General features: G+C 52.3%; 1 protein-coding gene across 27 annotated transcripts in view; it reads right to left on the bottom strand.

Moving 5' to 3' along the window:
• CAMTA1 (calmodulin binding transcription activator 1) overlaps positions 1 to 23,659 on the bottom strand; it is an 857,123-nt gene that overhangs the window by 680,926 nt on the left and 152,538 nt on the right. The window lies entirely within an intron of this gene.

Raw genomic sequence — 23,659 nt, 5'->3', positions numbered from 1 at the left:
GGAATGGCCCCCTATAGATCTCCAGGTCATAGCCCTTAGGTTACATAGCCCTCATGTAACCCAGAATGGGTTACAATAGGTGGCAGAAGGAATGAAGATTGCAGATGCAATTAAGGTAGCTAATCAGCTGACCTTGAGATGGGAAGATTACCCCTTAAAAACGAAAGAGGAAGAAGAGACAAGAGAAATGATGTGAGTGTCAGAGCGATATGATGTGAAAGGGACTCCGGCCACTATCGCAGCTCGAAGGAAGGTGGACGAGGGGCCGCGAATAGAGGCACACAGGTGGCCTCTGGAAGCTAGAAAAGCCAAGGAAATGGGCTCTGCTACAGAGTCCAGAACGAAACACAGCCCTGCCGACACCTTGATCTGAGCCCAGTGAGACCCATGACTGACTTCTGACTTCGGAGCTGTAAGATAACAAATTCGTGTTGTTTTCAGCCACCAAGGAGCCTGTGGTAATTTGTGATCGCAGAGACAGGAAGTGAGTACGCTGCTAATAGCTGATCCAGAGGCAGACGGCAGGGCCCCGTGACAGCAGCACCAGTCACACTGCCAGCCATATGCAGAGTGGGCGGGGTAAAAACATCCTGTGACAACCTACAGGCCCGAAGCATCCTCCATCGTCCCCCATTGCTGCGTGGGATCCCGGGGCCCAGACTCGCATCTAAGGGGCTGGACTGCGCCGTTGAGAGAGTTGTTGCCGGCCCATCCGGCAGGACTGCAGAGGCTCCCCTGGGCCCCCACAAAGGCCGTGCTCTCCTGGCCGCTGCTGACCGATCGATCCCACCCAGGCCTCTCGCTGGCCGATCCTCCACGGAGGCTCAGAGAAGGCCACGCCTCAAGGCAGACAGTACCCCTAGTGTCAGCTTGTCAAACGGGTGCTCCGAGCCCACGGTCCCCAACAGACAGAGGGAGTTAATGGGCCAACACTGAGCCCTTTGTTTTTATAAGAGAACAAGCGGTTTATGACAAAGAACAAAGTTTCCTTCTTTACGAGGCCATCCTTGGTGCTCCTTCTCCAAGCCCATTAAGCCTAGTTATCTCTTGCACAACATAGCCACACAGGTACCGCTGCCACCGACAAGTTCATTTAAGAGAATTTATAGCCTAATTGTGCAGCTGTTGCCTTCTGAGTCAGTTTTAAGAGATTGTTACACAAGCAGTGTCATAATTTAGTCATGTTTTCATCTCACAACTATACTGTAATTACTGTTGTTAACAGTGAATGGTAAACAAGAGAGTGCAGAGGACCAGCCAGAGCCAGCGCTAACAAACCACGGGCGGGGGCAGGGGGAGGGACGCCCTTGGAAAGCCCATGCAGGCCCATCAGCCCTCGAGGTTGACCATGAACTTCGAGCACATGGTATGCACCTGAGTATTCACCTGGTGGAGGCAAGTTGGGGGGATATTGTCTGCCTCCAAAATTCCTCCTAGAGACAGGGACACTGGGAGGAGGTCAAGGCCTCCCCACAGCCGGAGGCCCTGGCCTGCTGGTTTGCCTCTGTTTCCACAGAGAGTTGCCGGGGCCAGGACGTGGCAGAACCCTGGATGGTTCTGGACTCAGAGTGGGCAGCCCCAAGCAACTTGCAGGGAACTGAGCAGATGCTCGGTACTTATCTGTTCTATGGAAAACACAAGCTTTGGTTCCCAAAATGCAGCTGTGCTGCAGAACCTCCCCAAGCAGAAGATACTGGAAAACACGGCTGCACGGGAGTGGAACGAAACCTCAGGAGCAGCCCTGAACCTCGGCTCCCCTGGTGCATGGCTGTCCTCCCTGCCGTCACCTGGAGGGTTATTGATTTGCAGAAAGACCCAGTGGAGAAAATCCCTCCAAGTGCCTTGACTCTTCTGCCACTGGCCACAGTGCAGGACGGAGGCCGGGGCACAGTCCCGGCAGCCAACCCCACCCGATCCCCATGGCTTCTTTCTCCACGGGCAACAAAATGGGGAGCCCCCATGCCCAGTCAGAGCTCAGTGGGGCTCAGTTCGACACACATTCATGGAGCACCCTGAATGTTGTACCAGGCATGGGGCAAGGGACTGGGGACAGAGACGTGGCTCCAGGCAGGGTCCTCAGGAGAAGCCTAGTCCCACTCAGCAATCCCAGCAATAAGAGTAGAAGTCCTGGCACCAACATGCACCTGGAAGGCTCTCAGCCCGGAGGCGTCCTTGTTCTCCCCAGTTTCTAGAGAAGGTGGGTAACCAGGGCCAGTCCAGGGCCAGGTGGCCAGGACTCCACCCAGATCTAACCGACCCGAAGCCCTGGCTCCACACCCTACTGCTGTCCCCTGTGGACAAGCAGCAGCCCCCTGCCTGACCCCTTCTCACTCTGAGCCGCTGCAGCCCCTGACATGCTAAGCAACAGGTGCCTCTGGCCTTAGGGCAGGATGGGTGGAGGGGACCAGGAGAGGTGGTGAGAGTGCAGTGGCTGCCAGCATGGTCTCTGGTGTTGTCATGGTCATCATTACTGTCCCCCCCAAGGGGAGGTCCCTGCAGGCCCCATCCCTGCTCCCCCAACCTCCCACCCAGCCCACCCGAAGGCCCGGTCAGGATTAGCTGGAGCCGATTAGGGAAAGGTCTGATGCTCTTCAGAACAAGGTGGCTAACGAGGCTGGAAGACCCATTTCCGGATTGCCGGAGCCACGGAGAAAAATTGAAGGTCTGGAGACAACAATCAATAAACACGAGGCTGTTCTGACGGAGGAGAATAAAGACTATGAAGCGAAATGAAATCGAAACGGTGACCTGAGAAACAGGCACACGCTGGGAAAGGTCAGGGTGGTCTCGAGAAGAGGAGGGCTGGGCGACCGAGGAGGCCGTCCTGGCCCAGGCGAGGGGAGGGAGGGCGTTGTCCACCTGTGGACGTGGCAGGGCCCCAGCTGGCCCAGGCATGCTCGGGAACAAGCATCCACCCGGACTGTCCCCACTCCCAGCTGCCCAGAGGCTGGGCTGGGCTTCTAAAGGGGTCTGTGGTCTTCAAGGGCTTGGTCTTGAGAGCTGGCCTGCCCCGAGCTCAAAGCCTGTCTCCTGTGTGGCCTTGGGCAAGTGGCTTAACCTCTCTGAGTTTCTTGCTGTCTCACCGATAGAGTACCAGATACAAGCCTGGCTCTTCCTAGTCTGCAAAGCAAACCTCAGACCTCAAGATCTAACAAAATAATTATGTGCAGTTTGGGGTTTGAGAGGTGGCCTAGGAGATCCACTTTGGATAATGAAATATGGGGACTTGTGGGACGTATGGGGCAGTGCTACGGTTTATGAGGATAAATGGAAGAGTTACAGTTATGAGGATAAATGAACTGGGGCTTCCCCTGCTCACACCGGACATGGCCTTGAGCAGCAGGAGCATCTAACCCGCACGGGGCACTCCCATGGGAGAAACCCCTCCAACGCCACAGCGGGCTGGGGCCTGCGACCAAGCCTGAGCCCACCACAGGGCGCCCGGCCCCGCTGTGCACAGTCGACAGCCCTGACAATTACTGACTGCTCGGGCAGCAAGCGACCGTCCAGGGCGCCATCAAGAAAGCCAGGACGTGGGACCAGCTCTCCCTGGCTGGCTGAGGATAGCTGTTCATGAAATGATGAGAAAATGGCCAAGTCCCAAACAGCCTGCATTGCTGACTAGGGAGGTCAAGGGTCAAGCCTCGGCAGCATCACCCCTCAGGCAGGGGCCCTGAGCCTCCCTCCACAAGGGTCCAACCCCCACGCGCTGCCCCCAGGAACCCCAGCAAGGAGCCAGGAGCCCCAGCAAGGAGCCAGGAGCCCCAGCAAGCCTCGGCCCCAGAATCCCGGACCCCTCGCGGCTGGAGGACCAGGCTGCTCCCACGGAAGCCAACCCATAACTCCGGGACTTTCACATCGCTGGGTTTTATGCCAGTGTAATGCTCAGCCATTTTATGTAGGATTATGTGCTGTATGTACCAAAAAGCTCATAAAAAAAAGAAAAGAAAAAAATTGAATGAACATTGTTTTTAAAAGGCCCTTAAAAAGCTATAAAGTGCAGTGACTTTCATACCCTTGGGTTTTTCCATCTTGTATCAGCGAGTTCCTCAATCAAAGCAGACTCCGGGCACAAGGAGGTGACAGGGAGGTAAGGAAGGTGGACTCCAAGGTCAGGGAGATGGCAAGTTCCGGAGCAGCCTGGCTCCCTGCGGCACGGGCCTCAGTCCCGAGCGGCCGGCCGTGAGAAGTCGGCGGCGCAGGGGAGGACTTGATGCTGGCTCCTCCCGGCGAGACGTCTCAGCCTCCAGGTGTGATGCCGAGAGAAGGCATGGCCAGAGCAGAGCAGGGGACATGCGCAGAGCCAACACTGACCACTGCCGTCTTGGCTGCCATCCCGAGGTGGGACCCTGGCCCGTCCATGTCCTTCCAGGCCTCTGCACGGCTCACGAGGGCCAGCGACACGCATAGCAAAGGGAGAATGCTCTCTACGGTCTCTAGAATCTGCTCTGTCTCTCAGACCGGGCTGGGTTCCACGAACGGCAAATATACCGAATCCCTCGAAGCCAAAACAGTGATATAGACAGAAAATGCCGGGACAGCCGCAGGACGGGCTATTAGGCAAACATTAAAAATTATGTTTGCAAAGAATATTTAATGACTAGTGGAAATGTTCTCAATATGGTGTTCGATGGAAAAGTAGCTACAAAAAATATGATCCTAATGTTACGGAACTAAACAAAGCAAAACGCACACCTAAGCATACAGGAAAGAGCTAGAACAGAATAAGCCCCAAGGTCAACGATGGTGGCCTCTGGGTGGTGAGATATTGGGGTGATCCCTGTTCTCCTCTTAATTCCTTTCTGTGTGTTCCAAATTTCCTGCTGAATAACTGTTTTTACAACTGGAATTATGTTAAATATTTAAATAATATTTCTTCCCAAAGAAAACTCTTCTCTATGTTATGCCATTTGATGCATCTAAACCACCCAATGTTGTTTTCCTTTTCTCTACAACTGTCACCATCGAGTCACCGGTGGGGCGCAGACAGCAGGCCAACAGAGTGGGGACCCACAGGCAGAGGCCGATGGGCTGCTGTGCCTCTCACAGCGCCCAGGAAGGCTCTGGAGCCTGGACATCCTCAGGTGAGCTACAGTGCGGCTAGAGAGGAGGAGGGATAACGGTCCCTGCCAGGGCGCCCACCACTGGAACCCCAGGAGGAGACTAAGGTCTCCCAAGTGTCTGTGCTGGGCTGGAGCTTTATGCAAAATATCTTCTTCGGTCTTCCCAAGAGTCCCAGTGGGTAAGGATGCTTATTATTACCCCAGTTTACAAATGAGAAAACTGAGACATTTGTTCCTTCAACAGGAATCTGTTGCACCCAGTACGCCCAGGCCTCTACCATGGACTTTCCATTCATTATCCCATTTGATCCTCACAATTATCTTCTGAGATAGGGGATAATTCCCATATTTTAGAGATGATACAACTAAGACTCAGAGAGGTTAAGTGACTTACCTAAAATCACAGTTGGTCAGATATAAAGCTAGGATTCAATAAAGGAAGAAAGGCAGGAAGGAGGGAGGGAAGTAGGGAGGAAGGCATCCCATCTGACCCAGGTCCCACACCTGTGGCCTCCCCAGCAGGCAAACGTCAGACTCCTCTTTTCACTGCCACCCCATCCACTCCACTGTTTGACCCCACAGAACCCGTCTTGGGCCCTATGGGGATTCCTGAACCCAAACCAGCTACAGAAAGGTGGTCTGCAACTCCCAGCCCAAAACTACAAGGAAAAGCAAAATGAAGTCAGTTCTGCAGCCTCCTCCTTCCACTCGAGGCAGAGGCCAGGCCCCCGTCTCAGCCTCTCCACCAGCAGAGACAGCAGATGCCCTGCCAGAGCCCCGCTCAAGCCTCGGGACACCCACTGGACAGCCCCTGCTTGTGGACAGCCCATGGCAGGGCCCCCACCCTGGGGCAGCCAGCCTTACAGCTCCCTTGTCCTACTTCTCCCCAGCTGTGGTGGCCATTGGTGCTATGACCTTTTCTCCCTCTTTTGCGGCATGTGGCAGGAGTGCCCCTCCCTGTGGCTGGGCCAGGGGACTGGCTCTGGCCAAGGAGCTGCAAAGGAGCACATCCTTCTGGCTGGAACGGTCACTAGCGAGTTCAAGGCCCTCCCGAGCTCCCCTTTCCCTCTGGTACAGGGACCAACAATGCCCCATCGGCCAGCCCCTCGGTGGCCACGCTAAGCCTAGCCCCCACCCCCCTGCAGCGAACAGGAGGCAGGAGTGAAATATCACCCTCTGCTGTTCTAACCCCCTGAGGTTCGGGTGTTGTTTCCCGTAGTCCACGCTGATGCGCAGTGGGGAAGAGCCCGGCACAGAAGCACTTGGGTTCTTTCCCTGCCATTCTGAGTCCCAGAGCCCTCAGCCCTGGATGCCAAGGGGATACTCCACTGTCTGTAATTCCAACATATAACAAAAGAATGTCCCCTTCAAGATAGGAGGCTGCCAAGAAGTTGCAGGAGCCAACAGCCTGCACAGGCCCCAGGCTCCTCTTAGCTCAGGCTCACGAGCAAGGCCATGTGGGGTGGTCTGGGAGGAGAAGGCCATCCCCTTCCCTGACACCTTGGCTTCCTGCCCGCCCAGCTGGCACTGTCCCCTGCCCCTGGACAGATGAGGCCCCTGCTCAGCATCTAAGAGGCAACGAATGGCTGGTGGTTGGACCAAGAGCCAGAGAGCAGAGAGAAAGGCCCAAGGACTCATCTGTCCTTGGGTGCCTGGCACCCGCGTGGGACTTGGGGTCAGCCACACCTGGATCCAGTCTGGCTCTGCCACATTTGGCCGTGTGGCCGTGGCAGAGTAAGTCACCCATCTGAGTCTCCCTCCATCTCCGTCATACTGAACGGGAACGATGCCAGCACCTCTATGGCTGGTGGTGAAGACCAGTGGGACAATGCCACAGCAGGGCCTGGCGCCCCGCAGGCAACTGATCCAGGCCACTGCCCGTCCCTCCTGTGCCGCTCCGTGTGTAGCTTTGGCATGATTCCGAGGTTCAGTGCCTTCTTTTGAAAAAAATGAATTTGTTGGACAAGGTAAGCTCTAGGATGAGAAGATTGAGGCTCAGAAATACTAACTGATTTGCCCCAGGTCACTGGAGAGCGAGTTGCCAGGGGTCTGACGCCAACATCCAGGCTCCGTCCACTGGGATCTGGGTCTCCGCTCGGGCAGTGAGGGTCTGCAGATGGCTGCACGGGCGCATTCCCTCGCCAGCAGCCTTTCTACAGCGCTGCATGGCTTGATCCACTCTCTGTCCCTGCCTCCAGGGAGCTGTGTACTCTTGCAGGAAGATACCGGCTCTCAGGGTGGAGTAGGAAAGGAAAGTCGCAAAGAGGCTGGCGTCGTCTTGCCGGGATTCTCACCCACAGCATCATCCATGAGGTCTGTACAAAAGGGACCACCTGCACATGTCTGCTCCTAGTGGCACCTGAGTGGAGTCCCTGTGATGTCAGCAGAAGAGGCCACAGTTCCCAGGTGGGATCCTAGTGGTCCAAGGACCCCCAAGACCCCTGGGTACCGCCCTCCTTCCCTGACCGCACTTCCCCCAGGAGCACCCAGGCATTGGGGGCTGAAATGGGAATGATTTCGCCTATTTCAATTAATCGTCGGTTCTAAAGATAAAATCTCGGAGTGGATTAGTCACAAGGACTGGATTAGTCAGACTTATCTTGGAAGAGGAAGGAGTTTGCATGAACAGGTCTTTGCCTCGGCAGATGGTCTTCCCTGCTTTTCCCTGGAAGATTATTCTGCCTCTCAAGACAGCAGTGGAACCCAAGTGGGGGATGACACGAGCAGGAGACACACGTCAGGAAGCGGCAGCACCTCCCAGGGCTGGCCTTGTGGGAATTGCTCTTTTTCCATCTTTGTCTCCCTTTAATAAATTTCCTTAATCATCTCGGGCCTCATGGTGCCTGAGCAGGAAGAATCTGGGGTTGAATTCCTGGGTGTGGAAGGAGACCCCGCCATGTATGACCGCGTGCACGGAGCGTTTTACTTAACCACTTCGGTGCGGCGCTCACCGGCCACGAAACCTCGCCCACAGCCGGCACTCATAGTCCACACAATAGTGTGTGCTGTGCATTGATGATGAATCTGTTCTGCTCTTGTGTGATGAGGAAAGCTTTAAAGCACTGAAAGCTTGTTTTACTTTACAGGCAGCTTTAGGAAAATAACTATAATAACTCCTAGTAAGGACTTGTTAAAAGGTCACAGATTCATAGTAACTTATTAGCTGAATGTACACATTGCAACTGCAGAGAAAAGCAAAAGCTTTTGGCTGTCGACTAAAGTTGACGCTTGCGTTCATCTGTGGCTGTCGACTATAGTCGACGCCGGTACCGAAGTGGTTAACCACACCAAGCGTCGATTTTCTGAGCAGTAGCAAGAGGAAAGTAATGTTGAGAGAGGGCTGAGTGAGACATCATACATAAACTGTCCAGCATAGTGCCGGGCATATGGAAGAGGTTCAGCCCACACAATGTCCCCCCCTGGCCCCACTGTGCCAACACTTCCCGAAGGCCAGGCAAGTCCCTCGGCCTCTCTGGATGCCACTGATGAGGATCAGTGAAATGGGGACATGTCCTATCTGACAGGGCTGCTGAGAGGATGAAAAGAGGTGCCAGGTGAGAAAGCCCTCAGTGGAAGGGACCAGTGTCGCAGGGTCCATCTTGCTCTCACCTACACACGCACATGGGGGAGCAGCCAGCCCCCCAGAGAGGAGCTTAGTGCTGCCAACGAGACTTTCAGAGCTTGACATTCAACCCTCTACACGCCGTCAATCAGGCTGGCTGGTATCACCCCCCAAGTCCCCACCATAATAGAGATGGCTCAGCTGGGAAGAAGGCATTCCGGCAAGGAGACTATACGTAGCAGTTCTGGGCTGGCCTCAGAACTCTACAGCTGTACGTCCTTGGACAACTTACTTAACTTCTCTAAACCTCAGCCTACCTGTCTGTAAAACAGGACTAGAAATGGTAATTACTAAGGTGATGTGAAGATTAATTTAGATTAATTTATTCCTTCCATTCAACATTGCCCTGGAGGCTCCGGCTGGGGCAATTAGGAAAGAAAAAGAAATAAAAGGCATCCAGATTGGAAAGAAAGAATTAAAACTGTCTCGACTCACAGAGGAGACAATCTTATATAGAGAAAATCCTAAGGAATCCACAAAAACACTACTAGAACTAATAAACAAGTTCAGCAAGGCCACAGGCTATAGGACCTATAGACAAAAATCAATTGCATTTATATACATTTGCAACGAAAAATTCTGAAAATGAAAATAACAAAATAATTCTATTTGTAATAGCATCAAAAGGATAAAACACTTAGGAAATTTTAACAAAAGAAGTGCAAAACTGGTACTCTGAAAACTACATCACATTGTTGAAAGAAATTTAAAAAGATCTAAATGGAAATACATCCCATGTTTATAATTTATTACAAATAATAAACAATCTTGAAACAAGATTTCAAACAATCTCGTAAAAAGCAAAACGACGTTTGAGGACTCACACTTCCCAATTTCAAAACTTGCTACAAAGCCAGAGTAATCATGACAGTGCGGTTCTGGCATCAGGATGGACGTGGAGATCACCGGAATAGAACAGAGGTCCAGAAATAAACCCTCACACTTACGCTCAACTGACTTACAAAAAGGGTGCCAAGACAATTCAATGAGGAAAGAATGGTCCTTTCAACAAATGGTGTTAGGACAACTGGACATCCACATGCAAAAGAAAGGAGCTGAACCCATATACAAAAATTAACTGAAAGTAAATCAAAGGCCTAAATGTAAGAGCTAAAGCTATGAAACTCCTAGATAAAAAGATAGAAGTAAATCTTTTTTGCCTTGGATCAGGCAATAGTTTCTTAGTTATGACACCAAAAGCACAAACAACAAAAGAAAAAATAAACTGAACATCATCATAGCGTAAAACTCTTGTGCTTCAAAAGACACCAACAAGAAAGTGAAAAAAACAACCTATAGAGCAAGACAAAATATTTGCAAATAATATATTTGATAAAGGACTTATATCTAGAATATAAAGAACTCTTACAACTCAAGAATAAAAAGACAAGTAACTCAATTTAAAAATGGGTGAAGGATCTAAGACATTTCTCCAAAAGAGAAGATACACAAATATACATGAAAAGATATTCAACATCATTAATCATCAGGGAAATGCAAATCAAAACCACAGTGAGATACCACCCCTGTAGGATGGCTATAACCAAGAAGAAACATATTAATAATAATATTGGTGAGGATGTGGAGAAATTGGAACTCTGCACGGGCAGTAGGAATGTAAGTGGTGCAGCAATGTTGGAAAGCAGTCTGTCAGTTCCTCAAAAGGTTAAATACACGAGTCATCGTATGACCCAGCAATTTCACTCATGGGTACATACCCATGAGAATCGAAAACATATGTCCCCACAAAAGGTACTGTACAAGATTGGTCATAGAAGTATGATTCATAATAGCCAAAAAGTGGAAACAAATCAAATGTCTATCAGCTGATGAATGTGTAAATGAAATGTAGCACACCCATACACAGAACGTTACTCAATAACAAAAAGGAATGAAGCACTGATACATGCTACACATGAACCTTGAAAACACCACGTTAAGTTAAAGAAACCAGTCATGAAAGACCATATATTACATGATTCCACTTATATGAAATGTCCAGAATAGGCAGGTCTATAGAGTCAGAAAATTCCTTAGTGGTTGCCTAGGATTGGGAAGATTAGGGGTGCCAGCTAAAGAATATAGTTTCTTTTGGGGGTTATAAAAATGTTGAAAATTGGTTGTGCTGATGGCTGCACAACTCTGTGAGTACACTAACCCCATTCATTTGCACATCTTAATGGGTGACTATGTTGTATAAATTGTATCACAATAAACCTGTTACCCAGAAAGATCCACTTATTCACCCAACAAGCATTTATTGAGTATCTATTATGTACCAAGTACTGCTCTAGGTGCACAGGATGCATCAGCAAACAAAACAGACAAGATCTCTGCCCTCTACGAGTAGGAGACAGATAACAAACATGATAAAAAAGTAAATTATGGCTGGGAACGGTGGTTTACCCCTGTAATCCTAGCACTCTGAGAGGCCAAGGCAGGAGGATTGCTTGAGGCCAGGAGTTCGAAGCCAACCTGAGGAAGAGTGAGATCCTGCCTCTACTAAAAAAAAAAAAAAAATAGAAAAATTAGCCAAGTGTGGTGGTGCACGCTTATAGTCCCAGCTACTCGGGAGGCTGAGGCAAGAGGATCATTTGAGCCCAGGAGTTTGAGGTTGCGGTGAGCTACAATGAGCCACTGCACTCTACCTGGGGCAACAGAGCAAGACTGCCTCAAAAAAATTTTTAAAAAGTAAATTATGCACAGATGCTCCTCGACTTATGATGGGGGTGCACCCTAATGAACCCATAAGTTGAAAATAACTTAAGTTGAAAATGCATTGAACACACCTCACCTATAGAACATCATAGCTTAGCCTAGCTTGTCTTAAACATGCTCAGAACACTTAAATTAGCCTACCGTTGGGAAAAGATCAAACTCCAAAATTCAAAGTGTGGTTTCTACTGCACGTGTATCACTTTCATCATCGTAAAGTTGAAAAACCCTAAGTCAAACCAACACAGGTGGGGGGGGGGCGTTTGTAGTATGTGAGGTGGCGGCGAATGCTACTTTAAAAAGGAGGACACGGTCAAGAGTGTCTGAGGTGCAGAGGAGGGCGTGGCACACTGTCAGACAGGGTGACGGGGCAGGTGGCGCCATCACTGGGGCAAAGGCCTGAGGGAGGTGGGGGGCCAGGAGGGGGCCAGGCTGGGGGATAGGCTGGGGGCCAGGCTGGGGGACAGGCTGGGGGCCAGGCTGGGGGACAGGCTGGGGGCCAGGCTGGGGGCCAGGCTGGGGGACAGGCTGGGGGCCAGGCTGGGGGCCAGGCTGGGGGCCAGGCTGGGGGCCAGGCTGGGGGACAGGCTGGGGGCCAGGCTGGGGGCCAGGCTGCGGGACAGGCTGGGGGCCAGGCTGGGGGACAGGAGCATGGGAGTCAGTGTTGAACGGGGACAGGATTTCAGTTAGGGAAGGTGCAGAGTTCTGGAGATGGGTGGATGGTGGTGACATAGCACGACAATGTGAATGTACTTAATGCCACTAAGTTAGACACTTAAAACAGTTAAAATTTTACGTGTATGTTACCACAGTGAAAAATAAAAGGATGAAAGGAAGGGCGGGCCGGAGGGAGGGAGGAACCGCCTGGCGGCCGTGCGGAGAGGAGGCGGCAGGAGGCGAGGGCAGGGTTGGGGCTGCGCTGGAGCTGGGCAGGGCCGCCTGCTTCTGGCACAGGACAGGCTGCACGTCCCACCTGCCGAAGTCCGGGGCCACCAGCGGGATACCCCACGGCGCCCTCCCCTCTACCACAGGGACCGACTTTGCTGCAGACTGTGGTGGCCCCACAGGAGGCAGAGGCAGAGAAGAGACCACCCTGAGGCCGGAGGAGATGGAGGGAGGGAGGAAGACTGGGACAAGGGGCGTCCTGGACGCCAGGTGAAGACTGTCCTGGGAGGAGAGAGGGATGTGCATGCTAAACGCTCCTGACATGTCTCAGTGAGGAATGAGAACCAGCCACAGGCAGGTCGCTGGTGACCCGAGCAGGGACAATGCCTGCAGCGTGGTCAACACGTGGAGGGCCTTCCACAGAAATCACTGGACACTGGAAGGGGGCGGTCTCCCCGCATTAGCGCTCTCATTCTGCCCCAAAGCACCGTCTCGTGCCCTGCCGGTGCGGAGCAGGCTGCCCAGGGGCCAGTCTGAGTCGGCCACAGCTGCAGCCCCTTCCACCCACACACAGAGCCTGTCCACACACTGGCCACGCTTCACCGGGGTGCAGGGTTGCCCAGACCCTCAGGCCTCTAGGGACGGGCCTAGGTGCCATGTGGCTCCCCAGCCTGCCCAGCCCGTTTCTGCTAGTCACGCAAAGAGCCCACGGTTTTAACTCGGGTTTATCCGCCACCCCAGTGCTGAAAGATATTTTATAAAATTGTAATATTGCACGAAATTGCTAAGCATATGTATAAGGCTAATGTCATTGTAATATTAAAATACTAAATTCATTTATATATTTTTATTTAAATTGCTGGGGCAACTTGCCATAGATGATTAAAAGGTCTGAACAGGGTGTATTGTACGGGCCAATTATGAAGCAGGGTGTAAGCGCTGTGAATAGCACCTGGAAGATGCAGAAACCCATGTGTAAAATGAGATTTCTTTTAAAAAAAAAAAAAAAGGTGAAAAAGAGAATCAGTGCACAGACAGAGGCAGGCTCGGGTGAAGCCCAGGAAGCCACCAAGAGAGGCAGCCCCAGAGGCCGACGCTGTGGGTGAGGCTTCCCTGGGACACAGCACAGCCCCAGCCCTGCCACTCCAGCAAGGCCTGTCTGTCCTCTGTCCCTGGCACGTGTCCCCTGGTTTCCAGGCTGTCAGTGGCTGCATTTGTCACAGCCTCTCCTTCTGTAGTCCTGGAAGAGAGCCCTGGCTATGGCCGGAGTGGATCCACAGGTGTCTAGCCCATCCCAGGTGCTGGCTGGCCGGGCACAGGAGCAGAACTGGAGGCACACCTGTATCGAGGTCACCCACAGACCCCTCCTGGGCATCTGACCACTTCCTGCCTCTCTGCCCAAGGCCGATCCTGAGCGGGGCTCCGTCGGCCTGCAGGCTGTCCAGAAGTGCTGGCTGCTAATGTCCCAGGAGTGCCCCTCAGCCCTTGAGGGACAGGATCTTCCTCACCCCCCAGGGGGACATTCTATGGTGTGCTCCACTGCTGCGGGGGCCACAGTGCTAACCTGCTCATGACCACAGAGCTGACTGACCCCTCCCTGGTGAGCTTTCCCAGATCACCTCCCAAATGGGCCACTTGCACCCAAATCTGAGCCTCAGGGTTGGAGCCACATGCAGGTGTCAAGTCCCTGCACCCTCGTCCCACCTTCCCACAGCTGCACGGACACGCCAGTTTCTGACCTCCGAGGATCTGGATGCGGAAAGAGCTGCAGAGCTGGGCAAGGTATGCGATCTGCGACAGCTCTGGGGCCGGTGGGAGTCTTCCTCTTAAGGACACTGTGGTCTCCCAATGACATCCTGTGACTTCAAGTGAGGCTGGGCCCGGTGGTCTGTGTACAAGTGAAGTTGACTGAGGAGTCACTGCAGGAGCCCCACATAGAGCTTTGGGGAGCTCTGATGTACCCAGCAAGGCAGCAGTGCAGGACAGAGGGACACCAGGGCTTGGGGTCAGGCAAGCCTCAGCCCCATCCCCGCTCTGCGCTTCCTGGCCACGTGGGGCCCTCAGCAGTAAGAGGAGACTGGTCAGGCCTGCCCATCAAGGTCACCTCTACCCATCAAGGTCACATCTACTGGTCAGGGTCACATCTACCCATCAGGGTCACGCCTACCTGTCAGGGTTAGGCCTACCTGTCAGAGTCACGCCTACATGTCAGGGTCATGTCTACCTGCCAGGGTCACGCCTACCTGTCAGGGTCACACCTACCTGTCAAGGTTAGGCCTACCTGCCAGAGTCATGCCTGTCAGGGTCATGCCTACCTGTCAGGGTCAGGCCTACCTGTCAGGGTCACGCCTACCTGTCAGGGTCAGGCCTACCTGTCAGGATCATATCTACCTGTCAGGGTCAGGCCTACCTGTCAGGATCACACCTACCTGTCAGGGTCAGGCCTATCTGTCAGGGTCAGGCCTACCTGTCAGGGTCAAGCCTACTTGTCAGGATCACACCTACCTGTCAGGGTCAGGCCTATCTGTCAGGGTCAGGCCTACCTGTCAGGGTCAGGCCTATCTGTCAGGGTCAGGCCTACCTGTCAGGGTCAAGCCTACCTGTCAGGATCACACCTACCTGTCAGGGTCAGGCCTACCTGTCAGGGTCAGGCCTACCTGTCAGGATCAGGCCTACCTGTCAGAGTCACGCCTACCTGTCAGGGTCAGGCCTACCTGTCAGGATCATATCTACCTGTCAGGGTCAGGCCTACCTGTCAGGATCACACCTACCTGTCAGGGTCAGGCCTATCTGTCAGGGTCAGGCCTACCTGTCAGGGTCAAGCCTACTTGTCAGGATCACACCTACCTGTCAGGGTCAGGCCTATCTGTCAGGGTCAGGCCTACCTGTCAGGGTCAGGCCTATCTGTCAGGGTCAGGCCTACCTGTCAGGGTCAAGCCTACCTGTCAGGATCACACCTACCTGTCAGGGTCAGGCCTACCTGTCAGGGTCAGGCCTACCTGTCAGGATCAGGCCTACCTGTCAGGGTCAAGCCTACCTGTCAGGGTCAGGCCTACCTGTCAGAGTCACGCCTACCTCTCAGGGTCAGGCCTACCTGTCAGGGTCAGGCCTACCTGTCAGGATCACGCCTACCTGTCAGGATCACGCCTACCTGTCAGGGTCAGGCCTACCTGTCAGGATCACACCTACCTGTCAGGGTCAGGCCTATCTGTCAGGGTCACGCCTACCTGTCAGGGTCAGGCCTACCTGTCAGGATCACGCCTACCTGTCAGGGTCAGGCCTACCTGTCAGGATCACGCCTACCTGTCAGGGTCAGGCCTACCTGTCAGGATCACGCCTACCTGTCAGGGTCAGGCCTACCTGTCAGGATCAGGCCTACCTGTCAGGGTCAAGCCTACCTGTCAGGGTCAGGCCTACCTGTCAGAGTCACGCCTACCTCTCAGGGTCAGGCCTACCTGTCAGGGTCAGGCCTACCTGTCAGGATCACGCCTACATGTCAGGGTCAGGCCTACCTGTCAGGGTCACGCCTACCTGTCAGGATCACGCCTACCTGTCAGGGTCAGGCCTACCTGTCAGGATCACACCTACCTGTCAGGGTCAGGCCTATCTGTCAGGGTCACGCCTACCTGTCAGGGTCAGGCCTACCTGTCAGGATCACGCCTACCTGTCAGGGTCAGGCCTACCTGTCAGGATCACGCCTACCTGTCAGGGTCAGGCCTACCTGTCAGGATCACGCCTACCTGTCAGGGTCAGGCCTACCTGTCAGGGTCAGGCCTACCTGTCAGGGTCAGGCCTACCTGCCAGGGTCACGCCTACCTGTCAGGGTCAGGCCTACCTGTCAGGATCACGCCTACCTGTCAGGGTCAGGCCTACCTGTCAGGATCACGCCTACCTGTCAGGGTCAGGCCTACCTGTCAGGATCACGCCTACCTGTCAGGGTCAGGCCTACCTGTCAGGGTCAGGCCTACCTGTCAGGGTCAGGCCTACCTGCCAGGCTGCCCCACAGAGTCCACAAGAAGGGGAGCCGGTGCCGAGCCTGGCCGTGGCATGTGGAGACCTGGATGATAGCGACGAAGGAGAGGGTGGCAGTGACGACATTTGCAGACTGGACACCTGCCGTGTGGCCTGCTCAGACCTCCTAAACTCCAAGGGCTGCGATAACCCCCAGCACAGCAAGGGCCCAGCGTCCCCTGCCTCTAGAGTCCCGGCATCGCCACTCACGCTGGCCGAGTGGCTCCCCAGAAGGCACGTCTTCCACGCTGAACGATCCCCGCAGGGACTCTGCCATAGTTCATGTTTTGTGTCAGCTTGACGGGGTGCCAGGGTACCCAGATATGTGGCTCAACATTATTTCTGAGGGTGTCTGTGGGAGTGTTTCCAGGTGAGATCAGCCTTTGAATGGGGGCACTGAGGCAGGTGGGCTGCCTCCCAGCGTGGAGCACCATCCCATCCACCGAGGGTGTGAGTGGGGCAAAAAGGTGGAAGGAGGCAGAGTCCTCCCTCTGCCTGACCGCAGAGCCAGGAGCCCGGTCTCCTTCCCTCACAGGACTGACACCGTCCGTGCTCCTCCAAACTCAGACTGGGACCGTGCCGCCAGCTCCCCGGTCTCCAGCCTGCAGACGGCAGATCATGGGACTTCTCGGCCTCCGCGATCACATGAGCCCGTTCCTTACGGATCGCAGATTTCATACACATACATATCTACCTCTCCTATTGGCTCTGTTTCTCTAGAGGATCCTGACCTCCCTAAACTCCACCCCAGCCTTCTGGTTGGACTGTCACAGGCCCCCCACAGACGCAAGGGGAGGACTCGACACACTTCTGCTCTGCACCAACATGCTTGGTGCTGGCCACATGGCCAACGGGGAGCTGTCCCTGCTCTCGAGGAGCTCACAGGCCAGTGGAGGAGACAGTCAGTCATTCCTTGGTTCACCCAGGAAGTATCTGCTCATGCCTGCTCTGTGCTGGGCGCTCTCCTAGTTGCTTGGAAGCCTGGCACAAACAGATAAGGCCCCTGCTCTCGCAGAGCTGGCACTGAGGCAGGGAGACAGATGCTAAGCCAAAACCTCAGAGGGGATGGGCGCCATGACAAAAGCAGAGCCTTGTGCTGTGACAAAGGGTGACCAGGATCACCTGGGTTAGGGCAGGCAGGGAAGGCTTCTCTGTGGTGAGACCTGAGTAGCAAGAAGTTCCTGTGTGATGTGTCCAGCCCCGGAGAATGAGCAGGTCCTGGGCAGCAGAGGGTGGAAGGGAGGAACTGTCACACAGGGAGCCCTGCCCCTAGAGACAGAGGGCCCAGGCGGCTGCCCCAGGAGGACGGGCTAAAGCCACTTTCCCGTGCATCGGGTGGCCCTGGGTCCTGAGCCCAGAGCCCATGGGCAGAGCTGGTAGCCCCAGAGCCTGTGCACACATCACCATGGTGACTCCCTTCTATTGGAAAACAGTTGTGTTTATTTTCTTTTCTACATTCTGGACTGAGGCCATATGATAATTACAAAACGCACAACCCATAATGTGTTCTAAACTGTCTCTGCATAGTGTGTGGTTTTGGAATAATACATAAAATGCTTAATAAAAATTAATGTAAGAAGGAGAGTCATCAACCTGACCTGGAAATAAAATCAGTATTAATTTCTTTGCCCACAGTCACCCTGATGAGCTAGTGACGCCGCATCCATCCCGTTGACCTCTGATGCAATCCACTTGGGAGGTGCCCATTCCCCTGGCTACAACCTCAAATCCCAATGTTCCATCACTTACTTAAGCCTCTGTTTTCTCATCTATAAAATAGGCAGAATAACATCTGCCCCATGAGATTAAAGGGTCTCACAACCATGCGTGCAGGAGGGACAGTCCTACGGGTCATGGCAACTCCTGAGTTTTCCCAGGCCGGGCCCATGCCGGGTCCCAGTGGCAGAGCTGTGCCTGGCGTAGGGCAGACATATAACAAGTATCAGCTGAAAGCTGCTCTTTGAGAGACTCAGACCTGTCAGGCCTGAGAACTGGCAGAAACCCCAAGATCTGCTGTGAGTATGGAGCTGCAGGGCAGCAGAGGAGAAAGCGACATGTTCCCGTCCTCTGGTGGCCACAGCCCTGTCATGTGTCCAGGCAGCTCAGCCCAGAGGCATGGAGCCACAATCCTGGTCAGCCTACACTGCAGTCAAGCACCAAACCCAGAGTACAGATGGGCCACTGGGTGCCAGGGGAGATCACGAAAGAACAGAAATACAAAGGCCAGGCTTCCTGGAGGCTGTGCAGCCAAGACAGAGGGGCCAGAGCGCAGGCCCAGTCCCACCAGCTCCAACTTACACGTAAAAACAAGGCAACACCATCAGGACAAACACACAATAGGGACAGGGCCATGCTGCTGATGACACAGCATAGGAGACCTGGAAGGACTGCATGGTTGAGTTATCCCATAAGGCCTGCCAGCCAAGCCCCATTGCCTCCCAGACACCTGGTCCCTGCCCTGCTGCAAAGGCCCCAGGGCTGCCAGGATGGGGCAGAGCCTGGCACCTGCCTCTGGGCTCCCCACCCTTGACTATGAGCTCCCAAGTGCCCAGGGCCAGTACATCGTGAGCCTCCTCCCTCCTCCCTGGCAGCCCTCCCCCCATACCCTGCCAGCCTTTATCTCAGCAGCCCTAGTCCCTGGGGTGGATGGGATACCTCTCCCCCTACTCTGCCAGCTACACAGGAAAGGAAATCTCTAAGGGCCAGTCTTCAAACTCAAAATTGTTGACAGCCTCAAATCTTTTTCTTAACAAAAGCACAGAGTTGACTTTCCCTTCCTTCCTTTATCCTACAAAACTTTTTAAATACCATATATATTCAAAGTCCCTAAATGAAAAGGTATGATTAAAAGAGTGGGCTCCAAGGCCTGCCCTCAAGTCCTAGTTCTATCACTCTGTTTTCTCATCTACAAAATAGACAGAATAATATCTGCCCCATGAGATTAAAGGAGATGATGAATTTAAGTGATTTATCCAAGGGTCTGGTACATAATAAGTAATATATAAATTATTAAGTGAGGTGGTAGTGGTGTGATGGTGGTGATGATGGTGGCGATGATGGCAGAGATGATGATGGTGATGGTAGCGGTGATGATGATGGTGGTGATGATGATGATGGTGGTGATGATGATGGTGGTGATGATGATGGTGATGATGGTGGTGATGATGGTAGAGATGATGAAGGTGATGGTGATGGCAGAAATGATGATGGCAATGATGGTGATGATGGTGGGGGTGATAATGATGACAATGAAATCCTCCCTCTGGTTTATAAGCAAATTCTAATCAATACATCAAAAAGCTTGGTAGCTTAAAGAGCTCTGGTCACAGCCCAAATGCATACGCCAGAGCTCTCTTTCCTCCCCCAAGTCTCAGGTCCTGCAGGCTCAGCAGATGTGATCCTGAACCCTTATTCATCAAAGAGAAGGTCAGGGAAACGCGCCCCTCCCAGAGTCAGCTCACAGTCACAGCAACCTCACCCCCTCCCGCCCCACCCACAAGCATGCGCTTCTGGCCACTGTCAGAAACACTCAGCATCATCTCTCGTCCCGAAGTCCTCACTGCTCAGCCAGTTACTGTATTTTACTCTCAGTGGAAATTCCATCACTTTGTACTAAACCTCGCCATATACAAAACATCGAATGGCTTCTCCTGATAAGAAGAGATACAGCAGGAAAATTGCCACATTAGATATCGCCTATTATCTGGGCTATTTTTGTTGAAAACGACACATCATAGGCATGAACTAATGGCACAGACTCCCACGAGCCGAGCCAGAGTCCCCGCAGACTTCGCTCCGAGAAGTCTGACGCGCTCCACCAAAGCCAGAGAGCTGCTGCTCCGTCCCAGGGTTTCATTTTCCAGAAGGGTTTCACAGAAGACAAACAGGATGGCAACTCTGTGTGGTCATCCTCTAGGCTCAGGCTCATCATGACCCCAAACAGCCAGACCTCTGACAGCCACAAGTTACAAGAACACAGTGGCTTCCTGGGAGCCTGGAGTGCTGGGCTCCAGTTCCAGATGCGCTCCCTTCTGAGACCCTGAGCCCGCCCCTCTGGACTCTGTGGGGTCCCCCCTCCCTGTGGCGAAGCAGCGGGTCCAGCCAGGGGCTCTCTAGGGATCCCTGCATCCTGAGATGCAACTGACGGCGATTTCCGTGCCTAAGGCAGACACGTGAGAGCGTCCACCGTCCACCGTCACTTTTCAATCCAGGAAGGAAAATCATTCATTCTGGCTCAGAAAGGCCACAGAAAAGTTTACTTTTTGCAAATGTTTTCTTTACAAAAGCCAAATCCCGGCGCTGATGTGATGCGGGGTGGATTAGACAATTAAAGCGGGCGCACGGAATACAAATCTGCATTTGTTCAGCTGGGGCTGGAGGAGATCGCCATTTCCTTCCTCCCACAAGTCAATTTACTCAGAGAGCAGCCTTCTCTCCAGATAAGCACATTGACTTTAAAATAAAGTGTGTGCCAACAGCTGCAGCCCTGCGACTGGAGCAGACAGAGATGTGGCACTGAATGATAATTAAATATATTTTCATCATCCGTCATTTTTTTGCTGCAGGTGCCAGGGTAATAAATCTGGACTCGCCTCTTTTGTCAGCTGGCAGTGAACACATTTTAACGTGAAATCTCCTGGGAGGAATTAAGAGTCACTTGGCCTTGTAAAGGAGAAAGGGTTTTACTTCCAAACTGCCAAGTGGGGAGCTCACAGCTGATTGGTTTCATAATACTTTATTATTTGACAATATATATGCCTCGGGTTGTATTTCAGAATACCACACCTACGGGATAACCAGTGCTCCGAGAGATTTGTCATCAAATTATAGAATAAAAACTTACTTGGGAAGATTTTCACCACTATTTCTTTTTATGAATCCCAAATTTAATGTATTATTGACTAGATATATTCCAATTATTTTCAAACTTTTCCTGCATTCTTTAAACTCCCCAATAGCCGTCTTTTTCCCCTTGCAACACATTGCAGGGGAACCCGTGGCCTTTGCTGCCTGTAGTCTGAGTTAAGTGCTTTCGATTGGCCTAAGGAGTTTGGTTGACTTTTTATTTTGACAGTTTAACAGCTCCTTCTCCCCAGGGGCAGCCTCAAGCGAGCAGTCCTCAGAAAAGCCCACGGAAATGGCACGTCGTGGCTTCCTCGAGCCTTCCCTTCCTCTCCAATGGCATCCTCTGCAAAATACCTTCGCTGAGGAGCAGGTCCAGGCAACACTAACGGGGAGCAGAGGAGGGGGCAGAGGGGTGGTGGGGCTGGTGAAGGGAGGCGAGGCCCTGCCCTGGCAGCTCAGGCAGCTCCTGCCAACCCAAGCCACCCCTGGAAGGAGGTAAGGGGGCCCCCAGCACATGTCACAGCCAGCAGCACACAGGCACATGCGGCTAGACCGAGGGGGACCAGAATAACCAAGTTTCTTCTCTTTCCTCTTCAAAGGAATGTTCTGGAAAGGAAATCCCTCCCACACTGCCCTCACCCAGCCTCCCAGGGGGCCCACTCGCCACATCCGTGAAACCACAAACAGTGACACTAACAGCAGGTGACATGGGGCAGTTTAAGCAGGAGGGCTCCTGGCACACCTCTTCCAAAGGAGAACTGTTCCCTTGGCCTTGGCCAAGGACCAGGGCAATGGTAACTTCCATAAGCACATCTTGAGTTTTTCCACATCTCAGATGGGACCTGGGCCCAGCCAAACAAATCACATCCTGAAATCCTAAGGTCCATGCAAGTGTCTCTGAAGATGCCTTATTAAATATTGATAACCTTGCCCTCCACAGACCACGGGCACTGTCTACTCAGTCACTGATCTGGTCCCACACCTACCCAGGGTGGGGGATGCCAGGAGCACTGCTCCAGGAGAGACCACCCACAGAGAACACAATGTGAGGTCAATCCCAATCAAAACCCCCGCAGGCTTTGTTGGAGAAACTGATATGCCAATTCAAAATCCATATGGAAATGCAACCTCCTAGAGTAGCCAAAACAACGTGAGAGAGGACAAAGGTGCAGAGCTAACACTACTTGGATTCAGAGGGTTTCAAGATTTGCCATAAGGCTACAATAGTCAAGACAGTGTGGTTTGGCTTAAAGACAGACAACCAGACCAATGAAACAGAACAGAGTCCAAAAATAGATCCTCATATGTATGGACAAATGATTTTTTACAAAGAGGCAAAATGCAATTCAGTGGAGAAAGAGGAGTCTTTTCAACAAATGGTGCTGGAATAACTGGATATCTACACGCAAAAAAAAAAAAGAAACATGAACTTCAATCCATATTTCACACCATATGCAAAAATTAACTCAAAATGGATTATAGACGTAAGTTTAAAATCTATAAAACTTTAAGAAGAAAGCAGAGGAGAAAATATTTGTGACCTTGAGTCCAAGATTGCTTAGACAGAGGGTGTGGTGGCAAGCACCTGTAGTCCCAGCCACTTGGGAGGCTGAGGCAGGAGGATCAATTGAGCTCAGGAGTTGGAGGCTGCAGTGAGCTATGATTGCACCTGTGAATAGCCACTGTGCTCTAGCCTGGGCAACAGAGCAAGAACCTGTCTCTAAAAAGGAAAAAAAAAAAAAAAGATTGCTTAGATACAACATCAAGAGCATGATTCATAAAAATAAACTGATAAAGTGGACATCATCAAAATTCACTTTTGTTCTTCAAAAGATACTGTTAAGAGGATGGAAAGACAAGTCACAGACTGCATGAAAATCTTTGCAAAGCATGTGTCTGATAAAGGACTTACCTAGAATATATACATATAAAGAACTCTCAATACACAATAAGAACACAACCCAAATTTTTTAAATGAACAAAGGATATGAACAGACGCTTCACTGAAGAAGATACACGGGTAGCAAATAAGTGTATGCGAAGATGCTCAGCATCACTAGTTATCAGGAAAATACAAATTAAATCCACTACGAAATCCAATCGATACCACACACCATTTGGAATGGCTAAAATTAAAATTATGGGCCACACAAAGGGCTGGCGAGGATGTGGAGAAGCAGGAAGCATGGTACCCCGCGGTGGGGGAGGTGACACGCACGGTGCAGCCACCCCAGGGCAACGTGTCAGTTTCCATCGGGTCCTGCCATTCCACTCCGAGGTGTTTACCCCATGAAAAAAAGCACACGTCCGTACAAAGACTTGCACACAAATGTTCACGGCGGCTTTATTTGTAAAAGTCGAAAACTGGAAACAACTCAGACGCCCATCAGCAGCAGGTAAACAGACAAACTGCCCCACGCCATGTGGTAGAACACCACTCAGCAATAAAAAGAAATGAGTTACAGATACACACAACATGGATGAATCTCAAAATAGTTACCCTGAAAGAAGCCAGACC

The sequence above is a fragment of the Microcebus murinus genome, chromosome 2 (genome assembly GCF_040939455.1).
Source record: "Microcebus murinus isolate Inina chromosome 2, M.murinus_Inina_mat1.0, whole genome shotgun sequence".
In the NCBI taxonomy this organism is placed as follows: domain Eukaryota; kingdom Metazoa; phylum Chordata; class Mammalia; order Primates; family Cheirogaleidae; genus Microcebus; species Microcebus murinus.
The sequence above is the reverse complement of the archived record's forward strand: the minus strand, read 5'-3'. Positions and strand labels throughout refer to the sequence as shown.